Below are 14,962 nucleotides of genomic sequence, written 5' to 3'. Positions count from 1 at the left end.
CCCTAATCTTTTCATGTCACTCATGCTGAAAACCTTCTCAAGCTCCCAAGGTCCTTGAAGAAACAAATGAACTGGGCCACACCAGGGCCCAAGTGAGCCCAGTTCCCTTTATCAGAGAGTGTTCTCCCCCTAACCACCCACCACAGGGCCTTTGCACACAGTGGACCTCCTCCCTCGGCAAAGTTGAACTTGGCTGACTTACCAGACATTGGCTGATGGACCTTTCTCTGTGTTCCTGCTCTTTCTGCCAGAGAAATCATTCCACATGGCATGTGCCTGGCTCCCCTATGCCCCCTGCCCTCACACACACACACCACTGCAAGCTCTGTGACAGCAGGAAGGGATCATGTCAGGGGAACTAAGTCAGGACAGAGCCAGAACAAAAGCAGACATGGTCCCCACCTTCCTGAAGCCTACTTGAATGAAAACACCTATATAAACAAGTAAACAAGCAAATTAACACAAAGAATAATGATGCATTTCAAAAAGTTCTATGGAATCCACTATGCTGTAGCCCCTGAACTTAGCTTGGTGCTTGGCACACAATGAAAACTCAATAAATATTTGTGGAATGCATACATGCTTGCATGCATGAATTAAGGCATGCCTAAATTAATGAACAAGGCCCTGCAGTGTATTTCAGGGCCCTCTGAAATCAGATCACTTTGCTGGGCTGTGGATCACCTCTGCTCTCCCAGCCCAAATCATAGCACCTCAGGGCCCTGTAAGCAATCCAGAGTGGAAAATGCTGCTTCCCTTAATCTGTGAGCAACAGGATCAGATGACAGGCTCCAGGGAACTAATTTAAACTCCTTTAAATAAGGCCCCTGATGCTTTATTAAAAGTATATCCATAACAATGATTCCAACTGTAACTGCCTTTGGCTTTCAGAAGTGATGAGACTCTTCTAACAGACCCCCAGGAGGGCACTGCCCCATAGTCATGGACTGCCCCTAGTCACGGACATCAGACAAGGGGCTGGGCCCATCCCCTGCTCAGAGCCAAGCTCCTGGCTTTGAGGCTGAGGAATTCCTTTCATCCTGCTTAATCTGAGCCACATTGCCTGTGCTTTTCGCTGGAAGAGCAGTAGGAAAACAGTCAGTCAGCCAGGACAGTTAATGCAAAACTGTTGCTGGGGGATTTCATACCCGAGTATTCTGATTAAGGGGGGAATGGAGGCCTGCTGTTGGGCAGCAGAGAACAATCAGAGATCTTGTTCTGGCTGTCTCTGCTCCCAGCCTTCCCCGGCGGCCCACAGGGGGACGGCAGGCCCGGCCTGACACGAGGAAGGACGGATATCTGATGGAAAGCCAATCTGGAGACCAAAGCTTGGGCCGCAGGGAGAGCCGGTTCCCCTGCACCAGAGGATGGCAGACCAAGCAGCTGTACAGAACAGGAGCTCCTCTGCCAGCCACAGCAGTGTGTTTGGGAGAAGCATCTGGAAACTGTCTGACCCCTGGTCTCACTGGACTCCGGTTGGGGAGCAGGGGGCCCCCTCATACAGGGCGGGGCATAGGGGAGTCTACTGTGCTTCCATCACGGGCTGGTCCTGTTGGGTGCAAGGTGGGAGGTGGAAGCAGGCTCAGAGGGAGCAGTGCGGGGGTGCGGGCGAGGCCCAGAAGAGCACCAAGAGGCAAACCCAGGATTCCGCAGTCCCAGGGAGCGCACCGCCACAGGGCCCGCTGGGGACGAGCTCAGGAGGAGCGGGGGGGGGGGGGGGGGGGGGCGGGCGGGGGGAGGACAGGAGGCAGATGCCAGAGATAACGGCAGCGTGTCCTGGGCACGGAAAAAGAATGCCTTTCAAGTGCTTGGCACAAGGCTGGCATCAGGCAGATAGATGCTCAGCCATGTCATTTCATTTCTCCATCAGGTCACTGCCTCAGTTTTGCATATGAGTGAACTGAGCAGAGAAGGGACGTGCGTTAACAGGAGCCTGCGGAGCATGCGCACCGAGGCACACCTAGGCTCCGCCCACAGCACACACCCTCCCCGCGCATGCTCCATGTGAAGGGCTCAAGTGGCCGCCAGCCTAGAGCATAGAGAGGATGTGGGCCCTCAGAGCTGCTCCTCAGGTGGACGGGGATGTGGGGGGCAGAATGCTGACGTGCCCCCGATTCCCTGTCCTGGGTGGGAAGGTTCTGGGAAAGCCCCTGCACTTTCCGAAGGTGTCAGGGGGCCTGTGAATTTGGAAGATATCACTCTTGTGATTCAGTTGCTAATCAGTTGACTTTGAGTTTCCTTAGGGAGAGCATCCTGGGTGGGCCTGGCTTCATCAGGTGGTCTCTGGGAGGGGGTCTGGTGTAATGGGTGCAGGGGTGATGCCAAGGCTGTGGAGCTGGACAGAGGTGACAGCCCAGCACCCCTAGTGACCTCAGCCCAGTCACCCTCATGACCTATTGCCTCCCAAAAGCCCACCTTCTATACCATCACCTGGGGAGAAGGATTTCCATGAATGAACAGGGGGAGTCGAGAAGGTGCAGAGACGGAAGAAGTGGGAGGTGGCCCTTGCTGGCCCAGAGGCAAGCGCACAGGGTGCTGTGAATGGCCTGTGGGGCCCCATGGAAGCACTGCGTCTGGGGGCTGGGAGGGGTCCTGGCTAGCAGCTAGCAAGAAAACAGGGGCCTCGGTCCCACAGACGCAAGGAAATTAATTGTGCCAACTACCATGTGAGCTTGCGAGGGGTCCGGACCTCAGATGAGACCCCAGCCCAGCTGACACCTTGACAGAAATACTGAGACTCTGAGCTAAATTGAGCCCACTCCTGACTCATGGAAACGGTGATGTAATAACTGGGTGCTGTTTCAAGCTGCTAAATGTGTGATCATTTGTTACACAGCATAGACAGCTAATACAATAGGCCGGGCCAGCCAGGAAGAATGTTCTGGAAGGGAGGAGCTGGGCCAGGATGAGGTTCACGCCACCCTCAGTTTCTGGATTGTAGGCAAGGGGAACCCAGAAGCTACAGGACAGTGACACTCTTTGCCAGTTGTTCCCACACGTGGTGGGGCAGCTCTTCCCGGTCACCTCCCTTGCCCCCCAGAAAGACTGGGGGGACTGGCGCCTCTCTGCGTGAGCCCGGTGGGGTGCAGTCTGATTTTTATTAAGTATCATAAGCTCATATTAATTCCTGCCAGAAAAACACTGAGTCTCCATCCAGTTGTAAACACAAATGCTTTAAGACACAGGCCCTTGGGCCAGGGGGCACATGCACTTCCTTCAGAGGTACCAGTGAACACGGCCCAGCCTCTGGTCAGGAGGACGGGGCCCAGGGCACACGAGGCCTGATGATAGTCAGTGCCAGGCCTCCTTCCCGCCCGACGTCTGGAGCTGGCAGGCAGCGTCGGGGACAGCCCGTGTCCCCGTCCAGGCAGCAATCGGGAGGGTTGTGTAAGGGCACGGAGCTGTCCCAGGAACTTCTCTGGGACGTTTCCAGTCCTGCGACACGTGTGACACGACTCAGGCAGAGCTCCCTCTTCTGAGCAGAGTTGGGAACCGAGGCTGGAGCTCAGGCCTCCCGCGAGGCTCTGCCTCAGTGGGCAGGAAGGGAGGCGTGGGAGCGCACCTGCCCAGGGCTCTGTGGCGGGAATAGTGTCCCCCTAAATCCTTGTCCACCCGGAACCTGTTGCTGTGACCTTGTTTGGAGATGTAATTAGTGAGGGATTTCGAGAGCATCCTGGACCCGGGTGGCCCTGAACCAATGACTGGCGTCCTTAGAAGAAGAGGTGTGGACACACAGACACACAGAGGAGAGGCCACGTGATGCTGGGGCAGAAACTGGAGCGATGCCCGGAAACAGCAAGGATTCCCGGCGGCTCCAGAAGCCGCGAGCGGCAGCAGGGAGTCCCGCAGCCTTCAGAGGGGCCCGGCGCTGGGGTACCTGTGATGTGCTTCTGGCCTCCAGGGCTACGAGAGCGCAAATCTGCTTTTCTTTCAGCTGCTGGATTGGCGGGCGGCCCTTTGTTGCGGCAGTCCCAGGAGAGAAGCGGCGTTGGAGTCAGTCCTTCCTCCCCTGCATGGTCCTGGGAGCGGGTCAGCGGGGCGCGCACAGCAGGGCCTCAGTAACCATGCGAGTCCTGAATGTGGAGACGGTTCTGTCTGAGGGCTGCTGCCAGCCTGAAGCAGCTTGGCTGCGCTGCAAGGAGCCTTGGGTTCATTTCCTGTCACTGCCTTAACAAATCCCCACCGACTCAGTGTCTTAAAACAGCACAAATGTGTTATCCTGTGGTTCTGGAGGAAAGAAGTCCAGCATAGGTCTCACCACGCTAAAATCAAGGTGTGGGAGGGCACCCTTCCCTCCAGGGGAGAGTCTGCTTCCGGCTCACACTGTTGGCAGAATTCAGTTCCTTGCAGTTGTAGGAGTGAGGTCCCCATTTCCGTGCTGGCTGTCAGCTGCAGGCTGCCTGATTCCTTCCCCCATCCTTGAAGCCAGAGACAATGGGCAGAGTCCTTTTCATGCTTTAAATCTCTCTGAGATTGTCACAGCTCTCTCTGACTGAAGCTGGGGAAAGGTCCCCGCTCTTAAGGACCCGTGTGATGACACCACTGGGCCCTTCCAGATAACCTGTCTCAAACAATCTCCCATCTCAAGATCCTTAAATTAATATGCAGAGTCCCTTTTGCCAAATAAGGTGCCTATCTATAGGTTCTAGGAATTAGGTTGTGGATAACTTGGGCCATCATTCTGCCAATCACAGACCCCAAAGCAACAGCCCCAGGAACTGTCTTTGCTTGGGGGCTCCGAGGCCTGACGTGCTGGTTACAGCCATCCTGGTGAGGGTGCAGGGTTATCTCATTACAGTTTTGGTTTGCATCCCTCGATGATTAGTGATGTTAAGCATTTTCTCACGGGCTTTTAGGCCATTTGTATGTATTCTTTGGGGGAAATAATGTCTACTCAGATCATTTGCTCATTTTTACAATGGGTTATTCATTTAAAAATTGTAATAGTTCTTTATAAAATCTAGATATGAGTCTTTTACCAGACTTATGATTTGCAAATATTTTCTCCCAGTCTGTGGATTGTCTTCACTTTCTTGATGGTGCCCTTTAAAATGCAAAGGTTTTTAATTTTGATGAAGTCCAATTTCTCTGTCATCCTTTCCCCCTCCCCATGCTTTGGTTGCTTTTGATTTAGTACCATGTCTAAAAAATCATTGCCTAATTCAAGGTCATGAAGATTTACACTTAAATTTTCTTCTAAGAGTTTTATAGTTTTAGGTCTTATATTCATGTCTTACATTTACATTTACATTTAGGTTTCATTTTGAGTTAATATTTGAGTATGGTGTGAGATAGGGGTCTAACTTCATTCTTTTCTTGTCTGCATAGTCAGGTTTCCCAGCACCATTTCTTAAAAGGACTATTCTTTTCCCATTGAATTTCTTGGTACTTTTGTCAAAAAAATCAATTGTTTATTTCTGGACTGTCAATTCTATTCAGTTGGTCTCTACATCTATCCTTATGCTAAGGCCACATTGTCTGGATTGCTGTAGATTTGTGATAAATTTTGAAATCAGTAAGTCCGACTCTTCCAAGTTTGTTCTTTTCAAGATTGTTTTGGCTCTTCTGGGACCCTTACATTTTCACATGAATTTTAAGATCAGCTTTTACATTTGTGCAAAGAAGCCAGTTGGGATTTTTAGAGATTGCATTGAATCTGTAGGTCAATTTGGAGAGTATTGCCATGTTGGCAATATTTAGTCTTTCAATCCATGAACACGTGATATCTTTCTATTTCTTTAATTTCTTTTGACAAAGTTCTGTAGCTTTCAGAGTGTAAGTTTTGCTTTGTACTTCTTTGTTAATTTTTTCCCTAGGTATTTTATTCTTTTTGTGTTATTGTATAGGGAATTGTTTTCATAATTTCACTTTTGGATTGCTTGTTACAAGTGTTTAGAAATATAATCGATTTTTGCCTATTGATTTTATATCCCACAACCTTGCTGAATTCATTTATTAGTTCAAATAGCTTTTTAGTAGATCCCTTAAGGATTTTCAATGTACAAGATCACGTCATCTGCAAAGAGAGAGAGTTTTAGTTCCTTCTTTCCAATCTGCATACCTTTAATTTCATTTTCTTGCCTGCTTATACTCGCTAGAAACTCCTGTCTTACTCATCTCCTATTCTCCATGTGGGTGAGGGCGGGATGCCTGCCCTAGGCTTACAGGGACGGTAAAACACCTGACACCCAATACTGGGCAGATTAGATTGACGGAGCCACCGGAGGCTGCACCTGGGGATGGGGGGAGCCAGCAGGGCTGTGGGAGGCAGGCTTTGTAGTAACAAGAGGCCAGGTGCCCCCTGGTTCCGATGGGCTGGGATGGGCTTGTTAAACTCACAGGCTGCCAGGGAACCGATGCCCACTGATCAGGCTAAGCAGGAGCTGTGCCCCATCTGATAAGGAGGGTCATGTGGCTAGGGGACCCTGACCGTGGAATTCACGTGGGGAAGGGACCCTGTGGTTAGGCCATTCAGGGCCCCTCAGGTTTCAAATGTTTAATATTGGGTCTTAATTTCAGGCCTCATACCAAAGGCACCATTTCCATGTTGGCTCATGGGGGCAGACTCGGCCTCATCTGCTGGGTAAGTATGTGAACACGGGCTGACGTGCCCTGATGCTTCTCTTCTGGTGCTCGGGCTCTGGGGCTCAGTGGACCCCTCCTCTCCTCTCTCCTCCCTGAATGCTTCAATGGACTGCCTTTTCTAAAGTCTACCCACCTGTGCAAATATTTGCGGTGGCCCAGCCCAGTGCCTGGTCCCTTCAGGCGGCTGGTGTCGAGCTGTGTTTCGGGGGCGAGAGCGTCTCACCCACAGGGCTTGTTTAAGTCTCTTCCTCTCCCTAGGGACATGCACCATTTATTTTGACCTACACACACACACAGGCCCTATTTAAAAGCAATTAAGAACACTCTCATGGTGCAACCAAGGAAATACCGCAGCTGGAAGCGAGAATTCACTGTCTGTCATGAGAACACTTGCGTTTGCCGGCTTAGAGCTTTTGGATAAATGCTCAGGACACAGCACTGCCCGAGCTGCCTGGTCACCTGCCAGCTGACGCTGTGTTCTCTCTGTGACGATGCTCCTGTTTCCAGGCGCTCAGACCCCAGAAGATGGCAAAGCAGTCTAGTTCCTCTTAGGACTGAAGGTGCCTGATGCTGAGTGGACTGAGGAGGGAGCCCAGCAAAGGGGGGTTGAACAAATTTTGCTGAAACTTTATCATGTTTCATAGTTTCTTTCCCACCCAAGTATTATAAGCCAAGACCAATAAGATTCACTTTTCAAGTTTTCATTCACTTTTCAAGTGTTCATATTCATGAACAAACTCTTAATTTAGGTGAATACTTCTCTCTCAGGAGCTCTGCAAGGTCAAAACTAGTTCCATGACAACACTGAAACACAATTCATGTTAACACACGACGCATCCATCAGGGCTATCATCAAATGAATCGATGCATATTTAGAAATACCATTTTACCCGGCTGCATCCTTTATGGCATTTTCTCCCAGTCTAGGTCTCATGTTGCATGGATTTATCGTGTCTCTTTAGCTTCCTTTAATCTGGAACAACCCCTCTGCCTTTGTTGTCATTCACCATGTTGACATTCTGCAGACTGCAGCCCCACCCCCACGGAGAGAGAAAGAATGTTTCTCATTGAGGGCTTTCTGGTGTTCCCTCATGATTGGATATGGGTCACTCGCCCCCCAGGCAGAATTCTACAGAAGTGATGTGGCCTTCCTCCGATGTCCCGTGGTGGGGGGTGGGGGGTGGGCATGTGGTTCCAGCTGTCTCTCTCTGGGGATGTGATTTGGGGTCATGCATGTCAAGATGTTGCCTGGAAAAGAACCTCTGCAGAGTTAACATTCTCCCCCTTGCATCCAAGAAGCAATCTGTGGGCGCGCGCCATACAAACATCCTGCTCCTCAGGAGACTTGCCTCCCAGACCTGACATCCATGAGTGACTCTTGCCTTTCCCGATTGTTTCTGTGACAGTTGCAAAATGACAGTTCTCCGATTCATCCCTCCACACACTCCAGCCGGCAGTTGGCATTCAAATGTAAGCAGAGCTCTCCTTTCTCCCCTTTTATTTATTTATGTATTTATTTTTGGTGTCAACTTATGGTTTTTTAAAAATAAAATCTTTACAATTTCTTAATTATCTTGGTGCTCAGTTGTTCCGAGTGGGAGCCCTGTCAAGCTGGCTTCAGGCCCTTCAGGCATGCTGCCATCAATATTTTTTCCAAACACTTCCTTATTTTCTTCCCCCATCTTGGAAAAATCAAGCCATTTTTCTGAGGAGCTCTGGTTCCTGTTAGTGAGGAATGGTATTAGAGACCAAGATCTGGGTGCTGGGTGTGCTCATTTTTGCTGGGATGTCTTTGCTTTGAGACTCTTTCGGCAGACAGAGCTAGAAAACAAATACACACGTGCATGCACACACATTCATGTACATACAGATATACCCATATACACAAATGCTTATATTCACACATGTGCCTATTTCATTGATCACAGATCCACACTGATATCTCCACTTCCAACCCACCCACATCAGCTCATATTTGTATTTTCCTCCTCCCAACACCATCAACACCTTTAATCATTTGCTCCATCCTAAAACATATCTAAAATAGTTTCAGCACTGCTTCACAGTTTCCAGTAGGAACGACACATCTGGTAAAGAGTTCAGGACTTGTTTGCAGTTCTCCCCCCTCTCTGCCACAGCTGAGAGTAAATAGAGAAATCCTGCAAATTGGGATCATAACTGCTCTGGTGCTTCTCTATCTCATCAGTGGGCTAATGACATCCAACTGCAGTAGAGTTGCATTCATTCATTTTGGTTTCCTTCAGCTTTTTTTTTTTTTTTAAATCTCCCCATTCTTGTTAACTTGCTTTTATTTCTTGAATATGTGGAAGGTGCTTCAAAAACATGGAACTATACAGACAGACATACTCAGTAGAGTGCCAGCCCTTCTCACCTGCTGCCCCCAGGTCTCTTGTAGGTGACAGCTTCATTATTTTCTGGTTTATTTCTCTGTGTTTCTCTTTGATAAAGATAATCAGGCACACACACACACGCACACACACGCACACACGCAGACTACACAGGTTTTCTTATCTCTTCTTCCTTAGGCAAAATGTAGCATATTACATATGTACTTTGTACTGTGCTTACTCAGTAGTGTATCTTGGAAACATCTGCATATCTGTTTGTACAGAGCTTCTCCGCTCTTTTTGCAACTGAAATGTGCTCCATTATGGAGATAAACCATAGTTCATTCAACCAATCTTCTACGACCAGTCAGTAATCGATGACAATTTAATTTGCCCCTTCTATACCTTTTTACACAATTGTGATAAAGTACACATAACATAACAATGACCATTTTACATTTTTAAGTGTGCAGCTCAGTGGCATTCACACTGCTCTGCAACCATCACCACCATCCATCGCCAGGACTCTGCATCTGACAAAACTGAAACTCAGGAAACACTCAGGTGCCCTCGGCCTCCCCCAGCCCCTGGCAGCCGCGGTGCTGCTTTCCATCTCTGCGAATTTGACCTCACATAAATGGAACCGTACGAGATTCATCCTTTTGTGTCTGGCCTCGGTCAGCATCACATCCCCACGGTGATCCACGTCGTCGTATGTGTCAGAATGTCCTTCCTTCTTAAGGCTGAATAATAGTCCACGTTCTGTCTCTCTCTCTTTTTTTTTTTTGGAACAGAAAATACAACTTTAATGCAATTAATTCACATGTATGTGCAGAAACCTCTATCAAAGTGCAATTCCAAGAAGGCATAAGATTAAAGCAGAGTATGTTTGAGGATTTAAACCACACATCTTATATAGCAGGAATAGATTTAGACAAATAAGGAGTAATAGATTTAAAACATCTTGGGTGCATTCTGTCTCTTTTTAAAATGAATTTTTCATCTATCTGAATTGGGTTGAACGAACGAGCAGTGGTTCCGAGCCGCACAGCCGGCTGTGTCCCGCTGAGGAGCCACCATTGTAACTACATGCAGGGAAATGATGGTGTGTGATTCTGCCCCGTGTGTCATTGCCGGGGCTGTTTGCAGTGTTGGAAAGGTGGGTCCTGGAACAGACTACCAACCCCAGTGGTTGTCCGGCCAGTGGAGGTCTGGGCTGTGCCATGTGGCACCCAATCTGGAGATGGGGGCTGATGCTGGCTTCAGCCCCACACCTGGTGCTGCTGCGGACTTTCCTGTTTCCGACGCCCAGCATCCCTGCAGAATCCCAGTTCCTGCTGGAGACCATTCCCTCACCTCTCAGGCGTGAGCCCGAACTCTGGCTCACAAGTGGGATGTTATGTGACTTGTGTCAGGCCATTGTGTTGGGTGCAAGGGTGCAGGAAACCAGATCCTGAAGACTTGCCTTCAAGTGTTATCCCATTGTAGCCTGTGCCGGAGCCTCACTCCTTTTTAAGGCTGCATAATATTTGGAGTGAACTTTTATATTGAACTTTATCAACAGGTTTGGAGAGCCAATCAGATGCTACCACCACCTTAAGTACATTGGACCACAACACCACCTTGGCCTAATTCTAAAGAAAGGATGCAGGGCCCCACTCACATAAATTCTTGTTTGATTGGCCTGGGGTGTGGCCTCCACAGCGGGTGGTTCCAAAGCTCCCAGGTGATTCTAATTTGCAGCCAAGGTTGAGAACTGCTGCCCTAGGGTCTGCTCCTGAGAGTCTGGGGACAGCAGGGAAGACTTCCTGGAGGAGGAGGCAGTGAGTATGCCAAGCAGAGGGGAGGACTCTGAGGGAAGGTACAGGATAAAGAAGCACCACTGAGGGTGGAAAAGAACAGGCTGGTGTTCCCAGATGCCACAGTCAGGATCTTTTGGGTGTAAGAGAAAATGCAGTTCGAATGGGCTTACGTGCAAAGGGAGTTCTCTGGTGCCAGCTTGGCCTCACCGGGAAGCTGGACATGCAGGACCTCAGCCCCACCTGGGACCCCTGAATCAGAGTCTTGGTGTGAGCCAGACCCCCAGGGTGATTCATCTGCATGTTCAGGTTTGAGAAGCATGGCTTCAGAAGAAGAGAAATGGAAACCGAAGGTTAGTGGAACAGAACATTCTGGCTAACCAGAGGTTTTCCACAGCTGGTACAGTAATTGCATCTGCAGATCTGGCCTCCCTGGTTTTCATGTCTTTGCTTACGAGTTCTGGACATGTTACTTTATTGGCTCTGTGCAAGGAGCCTGCACGTGGCACATGTCACAGTGGGCCCCTGGGGGGGACCAGGGCTGATGCCCTTGGTTTTCTCAGCTGACTCAGGTAACTCTGACAGGAGCAATGTCTTACTTATCTCTGCATCTCAGCATATGATATTGCATGTGTGTTTGACTCCTGGGAGGAGCTGGGCTAATCTGTATAAAAATGGAATAAAATTTCAATTGATCATTCAAAACAGTTTCTTTTCAGACGTGGCTCTGATAGTCACCTCTGTGCTCATTTCCTACAAGATAAGAAAGGTAATGAACTATCCGGTGCGTGCACTGTGCAGATACGGCTGGTTCTGGTTATTCAACAGTTGTTACGTCTATGAAGTCACCTGGAACACGGAATTAGCAAACACTGAGTCGAGTCACCACTCACGGGGAATACAGCGTTAGGCGCCCGTAAGCCTCTGGTGACATTTTCATCAACTGATCAACGCATGACCTTGTTTTATGACTGTTTCTTCTTAAAGACACTGTGTTTAGTATATATTGTTGGTTCATTAACATTGAACTCATGGCCACCAGCACAGCAACTCATGCCTGAACAAAGCATATGTAACGAGCAATCTCCTCCTTGAGGCCTGTCACAACCTTCTTGGGGTCAGGAACACAGTACACCACGTCTGCAGCTAGATGCTATTTTACATGGCAAAGTCGTCAACGAATACACAAAAATGAGAAAAAAGGTGGCACTGAATAGACCTCGAAAAGCAGGTCTTATTTACAGTAGGGGGCCAGAAGCAAGACGCGGAGTGTCACTTTGTTCGACGCTGGTGGGGTCAGACTTTTGCGTTTTGGCTCACAGCTGTGAGTGACCGTAAATGGGGTGAGTATTGCTTTTGGGGTTACAAGCACATTTTAGCAAGTATGTGAACTCGCAAATAGGGGATCTGTGAATTACAATAACTGGGAAAAATGTATATTCCAAAGGGGAGTAAGTCTGGAATCGAATGCTGAATCGTGTTGGAAAGTTGATCTTTTCTTTCTTGTTTTTCAATGGACGATTTGGGATAATGAATGCCAGTGGATGATTTGGGATAATGAATGCCAGCAAACTGGAAATGGTGCCAGAACAAGCCCCATTTGTGCCCTATTTCCACTGCTGCTTCCTAATGAGAATAAGGACAGCGGCTAGTCGGAGAGCACCTCCGAGAGTGGACACTCGCATCCTGCCCCATCCAGTCCCCGGAAGACTAGGACGATGCCTGCTGGTGGAAGGCTCCAGAAGGCATGTGACAGCATGACTGAATTTACGGATGAGTGCAGATAACCTGTCCACATGGGTATCAATTTTCCTGCTAGTGGAAACAACTGCGACAAAATAATTTTTTTAAAAATGAGGAAAAAAGGAAGAAAGGACAGAAAACCTGCCACCATCACCAGCCTTGCTGACTGTATCTCTGGAATAGAATATTGTGCATTGAATTTCACGAGCCATTTCTTAGAAGCCTGGTGTCTGAGGGACGGAAGGTCTATTTTCCTAAAATCTGATAAAAGTATAATATTCAAGATGGCACAGTTTTGTGCATGGCCTCATAAGGAGACACAAGCCAGATGCTCCCAAGATACACTGGAATTATTTTGTTCTCTGGCAGAGACACTACTGTTTTTGAAGAGTGATGGTGTAACACAGCTGAAGGCTCTCTGTCATTGCAAAGTCTATTTAAATACTCCGTCTCAATCACCCAGTTCTCCTCGCAAAGGCACCAATCAAGACTGTGAACAAACGCTGGTGCCTCACAGCCCCACCCCCACCCCCCCAACCCCATGTCCAGGGGCACAGGTGGGAGTTGCAGGCCTCATCTCTCAGCTGCGGCCAGGAGAGGGCGGGCGCAGCCCACGGGCCCATTGAGCAGCTTTCCCTCGGGGGTCCCCTGACGAGGAGCCGGCTGCCTTGGGCTTCCTTCAGGAGCTCAGCTCCACCCACTTGCAGCGAAAAACTGCATTTATATTTCAGAAGGTCTCAGGAGGATTTCTTACCAGCAGAATCTGTAAAATCAGTGCTGTTAAGAAGTGGCCACCACGATGCTTTTACTACCCGTGATGAAGTCAAACTGTCCAGAGCATTGCTGAGCAGCAGCATTGGTGAGCAAAACAGTCTTCAGAGACAGACCCCCAAATGTCCACGGGGCCTTCTCCCAGGTGTCACTGAGCAGGCCAGATTGATTCTGACTGTGGAAGTTACGTGGTGTGTCTGGGTGTGTGCGTGTGTGTGCATGTGTTTTATGTGTGTATGTGCGTGTGTATTTTATGTGTGTGCAGGTGTGGGTGTTGTTTCTGGAGTTAGTGCCATTCCAGGTTCTCCTCATTCTGGTCTCTTTCCTGGCATCTCTCCTCTAGGTCCCTGGAAAGGGGGAGACACTCCTTCCTGGGAGACTGGGTACATGGGAGAAAATGGAACTACCTAAAGGACATAATAACCTTTATTTATAAAAGTCTGAGACCAAAGTGCAATCTGTGCGGCTCATGCGAATTAGATGCAGATCGTGTGCCCCGGCATGTTAGCACCGCCAGCTGTATACACCCATCCATTGCCCGTGGGGCTCTCGGGCGAAGCCCAGCCGGCAGTTCTGATCCCCACAGGTAAGTCGGTCCTCTCCTTCTGGGCTGGCAGCCGCCTGTCCAACGTGTGCACTTAGGACTTGGCTCTGACAGGATGAGGGGACATTCTGTCACAATGAAGCCATCCCAGGCGGAGTCTCTGTGTGTCCTTAGTCATTTCAGCACTTAAGAAGATACTTTTTTTAGGCTAAGAATGTAACTACCAATGCAGCCTTTACAAAACAGGAGATTGCCTGAAACAACAATATTTAGGTGTGCCCCTTATAATGCATTCATGTTGGAAGGTTCTCATGTCTAAGAAAATACAAACAGAACACAATTTAATTGTTAGAATGGGATAAAACCTAGGAAATCTCAGAAACGGCCGGCAGAATCCAGAGTCCAGCAGGTAACGTGTGGCCTCCATTTAACGGGGCTGGAAGGTGATGAATCAGTCCTGAATGTTGCATGGCAGGGACACTCAGGGACAGGGGGTGTGGCGCCCAGTGTTACGGTAAGGACACGGCGGCCCAGATGCTAGGGAAGCCTGATTGAGCCGGCGTGGAAGGACGTGGGGCCCCAGGTCATGGCCAGGGAGCACAGCCCGCCTGCCCAGAGGAGGCAGCAGGTGGAGTGGGATCAGGTGGCACCAGTGGCCCTGCCTTTGCAGCCTTCCTTCATCCTGAGCCTCAGTGCCTTTGCCGTGAACGGAGGGGACACTCACAGTGCTGCACCCCGAGGTTGTCTGGGGCCCTGATGAGTAACGGTGGTGCAAGGCTTCGTTTTAATGATTTGGGGCAGAAGCATTAGCTTAAAAACTTCAACAGAAACACCAATGGGGGTGCCCTTAGGCAGCATGGTGTCCCCCACAAAATTCATGTCCAACGGAAAGCTCAGGATGTGACCTTATTTGGTAATGGGGTCTCTGCAGGCGTGATTCGTTAAGATGAGGTCACACTGGAGCAGGGTGGGCCTACATCCAATGACATAAGTAAAAAGGCCAAGCGCAGACACAGACACACGGAGGGGGCGCCACACGACAGGGGAAAGGGCGATGCAGCCACACGGGGCCTGAGGCCTGCCAGCCGCCCTCGGCAGCCGGGAAAGGCCAGAGGGTTTCTGGAGCCCTTGGAGGGAGAATGATGCTGCCGACACCTGAATTTCCGATTTCT

This window comes from Manis pentadactyla, chromosome 10 (genome assembly GCF_030020395.1).
Source record: "Manis pentadactyla isolate mManPen7 chromosome 10, mManPen7.hap1, whole genome shotgun sequence".
In the NCBI taxonomy this organism is placed as follows: Eukaryota; Metazoa; Chordata; class Mammalia; order Pholidota; family Manidae; genus Manis; species Manis pentadactyla.
The sequence above is the reverse complement of the archived record's forward strand: the minus strand, read 5'-3'. Positions refer to the sequence as shown.